A 4272-nucleotide genomic window follows, 5' to 3' on the forward strand; every position below is an offset into this window, starting at 1 on the left:
AGGCCGAGCTCCCTAGTTGATCTGAAGCCGACCCCAGACCCATGAGGATGCCCAAATGAGAAGTCCTGCCCAGCCTAAAGTATTTACCTACAGAATCATAAGCAAATAATTGATGACTGTATTAGGACACAAGTTTTGGCATGGTTTTATGCAGAATTATTATAGCAGTCGGTAAGTGATAGACCAGTATTATGAAGCACAGTTGTGGAAGGAATTAAATGAGGTGGTCTATGTAACAGTATTTAATTCAGTGCCTGACATGAAACAACATTCCATGAATGTTAACTATTATTCTTGGTGTAAGTCACTGTGCCTATGTGGAGATCAAAACTATGATCTCAGCCAAATTATTTGTGCTAGAAGTTGACTCCTCCTGAACACCCACCTGGTTGCTTGTGGACCATATGTAGCCCCACCTACAGAAGCCTGAGATCTGCCTAAAACTTTTAGCAAAACCTTTTTAAAGTTATATAATTAGCAGCCACCTGTGAACTAGCTGAGAAAGGATGTGTGAAGTTTGGTCAACATGTTGGACTAATCTGCCATATAAAGATGAGGCATCTGCCACAAGACAGCAGACAAGTTTCGACAGTGTCTTCATGTTGAAAGAGAAACATGGTATGGCCAGCTTCTGAGAGGCTGTTTTTGTCCTGCTCTGGGAAATGCCAAGCCTGCATGCTCCACAGCATGAGGTGTGAGCAGATGGCCTATGGAGACCAGCCTTGCTCCTACTGGAGAAGACCTCTGAACATAATGGATTGGGAGGAATTTGCGGTGCTGCACTGCTTGACTCTGAAATTCTAATTTCAAAAGTGAATCACAGAGTATTCAGCACCAATACAATGGGTTTTATGTACAAGGATGGTTTTTATTTTTATTTTTTAATTCCAGCATCATTTATTTTTCCTAGAATCTAGATACAATTAACTGTAGCAAGACAGTACTCAATACTATTTAAGCCTCATTTTAGGTTCTTTAAACTATTTCAGCATTTGTAAATGTGAATTCACATTTCAGTAAAGATGGAAACTAAAATCAGACATAAATGTACTCGATATTGATGTTAACTACAATTATCTATAACACGTGGACTTTAATATAGCAGAATTTGGCCTTTATAAACTAGCTTACACGTAAACAATTACTTTATTTGTCCTAATCTATTTAGTGTTGCACCAGAGACCCTCCCACAGCTCTATGTAAATAGATTTCTCCTGTAAGGATGAAGTGAAAAAGTCCCCACCCCAGAAAAAAAAAAATGCTAACAGAATTACCCAATTCTAAATTATCAGCAGATATAACACCAGAAACGTATTATGGGCTACTCTTAAGTCTTAACCTAAGTAATATAGAAGATACAGTGTTGACCAAAAGAACACACAGGTTTCTCATTCAACTTTGTTTTAATGGGTCTCAAAAATTCTGTGACAGATTTTGGTCAAGTTCTTTCCATTAAAAAGTACTGATTTTAAAAATTAGTAACTTAACTGCCACACACACACACACACACAAAAAAAAACAAATGGTCCACAAAATTCTCCTTTCTTCTGAAGGTTTTACGATGTATTGTAATCATTAACCAGTCCTTTACTATTAAACTTAAATGGCCAATTGAGATAAATAGTTCTGAGACCGTTCTTCCACCACTGATTAAGACTGGGGTGGCAGGTGTTGGGGATAATATTCATTTAGCCTTCTGAGCTTTCTGGGCAGACTTAGTGACTTTGCCAGCACCAGCTGCCTTCTTGTCCACTGCTTTGATGATACCCACAGCAACTGTCTGTCTCATGTCACGAATAGCAAAGTGGTCCAGAGGAGGATAGTCAGAGAAGCTCTCAAAACACATGGGCTTGCCAGGAACCATATCAACGATGGCAGCATCACCAGATTTCAAAAACTTGGGCCATCTTCCAGCTTTTTCCCAGAACGATGATCGATCTTCTCCTTCAGCTCAACAAATTTGCAAGCATTATGGGCTGTGTGACAATCCAGAAGAGGAGCATATCCAGCATTGATTTGGCCTGGATGGTTCAGGATAATCACCTGAGCTGTGAAGCCAGCTGCGTCCATTGGTGGGTCATTTTTGCTGTCACCATTCACATTGCCGCGACGAACATCTTTGACAGACACATTCTTGACATTGAAGCCCACCTTGTTCCCAGGAAGAGCTTCACTCAAAGCTTCATGGTGCATTTCAACAGACTTTACTTCAGTTGTAACGTTGACTGGAGCAAAGGTGACCACCATGCCGTGTTTGAGAACACCAGTCTCCACTCTACCCACAGGGACAGTGCCAATACCACCAATTTTATAGACATCCTGGAGCGGCAGACACAGAGGCTTGTCAGTTGGACGAGTTGGTGGCAGGATGCAATCCAGAGCTTTAAGCAGCATGGTTTCACTGGCATTGCCATCTTTACGGGTGACTTTCCATCCCTTGAACCAAGGCATGTTAGCACTTGGTTCCAGCATGTTGTTGCCATTTCAACCAGAAATTGTCACGAATACTACTGTGTCAGGGTTGTAGCCAATTTTCTTAATGTAGGTGCTGACGTCTTTAACAATTTCCTCATATCTCTTCTGGCTATAGGGTGGCTCAGTGGAATCCATTTTGTTAACATCAACAATTAGCTGTTTCACACCTGGTGTGTAAGCCAGAAGGGCATGCTCACGGGTCTGCCCATTCTTGGAGATACCTGCTTCAAATTCACCAACACCAGCAGCAACAATCAGGACAGCACAGTCAGCCTGAGATGTGCCTGTAATCATGTTTTTGATAAAGTCTCTGTGTCCAGGGGGGCATCAATGATGGTCACATAATCCTTGCTGGTCTCAAATTTCCACAGGGAGATATCAATGGTGATACCACACTCATGTTCAGCTTTTAGTTTATTTAAGACCCAGGCATACTTGAAGGAGCCCTTGCTCATCTCAGCGGCCTCCTTCTCAAATTTTTCAATGGTTCTTTTGTTGATCCCACCACATTTGTAGATCAGATGGCCAGTAGTGGTAGACTTGCCGGAATCTACGTGTCCAATAACCACAATATTGATGTGAGTCTTTTCCTTTCTCATTTTGGCTTTGATTTAGTAGTGGTGGTTTTTGCGGCACCTGTGTTCTGGTGGCAAACCCATTGTGAAAAAGCCAGGATGGTTTCTGATGCCTTGTTTGTAGTGGCCCAACATGGAAAACTGTCAGAATATCCACCAATAAGGGGATGGTTGAAGAAATTGTGATGTTTATACACCTATGAAATGTTTTGCAGCTTTGTTTAAAGGAAAATTAAAACTATGTTTTTGACCTGGAAGGATTTCTATAGTGTATTATTAAGAGAGAAAATCAAGCTGCACAATAATTAATGCCAGAGAGTGATCCCATTTCTATAAAACAACAAAATCCCATCTAAGTGTATAAATATTAGTATATGTCTGTGTGGCTGAGAAGGTATGGAAGGATACACACCTGGAGGACCAGAGTGGGAGCACAGTATTAGCTTTTCTTGTCTATCTTAATTTGGAAATAATTTCAAACTTACAGGAAAGTTGCAAAAATAAAAACAATGTAAAGAATATTTATATACCTTTTACCCAGTTTACCTACTGTTAACATTTTACCTCTTGAGTTTTAATATTTGTACATGTTCCCCTACCCTCATTCATTCACTCATTCTTTTCTTTTCTCACTGGCTCATAATCTCTCTCTCCACACACACACACACACATGTGCGCACACACACACACACAGACACACACATGAACTGTTGTGGTTTTTTTTTCCTGATCCATTTCAAGGTAGGTTTAATACATCAGGGCAATTTAGCCCTAAATACTTCAGCACGTATTTCTAAGACTAGAGCTGTTTTGTAACATAACCACAGCATAGTTATCAGTTTCAGAAATTTAACATTAATACAAAGTATCTTCTCTGATCACAAGAGAATTAAACTAGAAATCAATAACAGAAAGGTATATGGACATTCCTCCAAGATAGATAAATTAAATTACTCACTTCTAAATAACCCATGGGTCAAAGAGGAAGTCACAAAAGAAATTTTAAAGTATTTTGAATATAACTATGTTAAAAAATAAAATACTTTAATAACATCCCCCCTTGTACCAGCTGCAGCATTGCCCTGGGACCCAGAAGGACATGTGTGGACCTGACCCTAACTCTGCTGTGGGCACAGGCTGAGTTAGAGTGGCCCAGCCAAGCCCCACCAATGCGCAGACACACAAGAAAGAAATACTTATTGCTATTGAGATTTTTGCATTT

At 40.1% G+C, this 4272-nt stretch overlaps 1 pseudogene; it reads right to left on the minus strand.

Moving 5' to 3' along the window:
• Positions 1-1655: 1655 nt before the first annotated feature.
• Positions 1656-3074, minus strand: LOC150003141 (elongation factor 1-alpha 1 pseudogene; annotated as a pseudogene).
• Positions 3075-4272: the final 1198 nt, after the last annotated feature.

This window comes from Furipterus horrens, unplaced genomic scaffold (genome assembly GCF_987537825.1).
Source record: "Furipterus horrens unplaced genomic scaffold, mFurHor1.1.pri manual_scaffold_8, whole genome shotgun sequence".
Lineage (NCBI taxonomy): Eukaryota > Metazoa > Chordata > Mammalia > Chiroptera > Furipteridae > Furipterus > Furipterus horrens.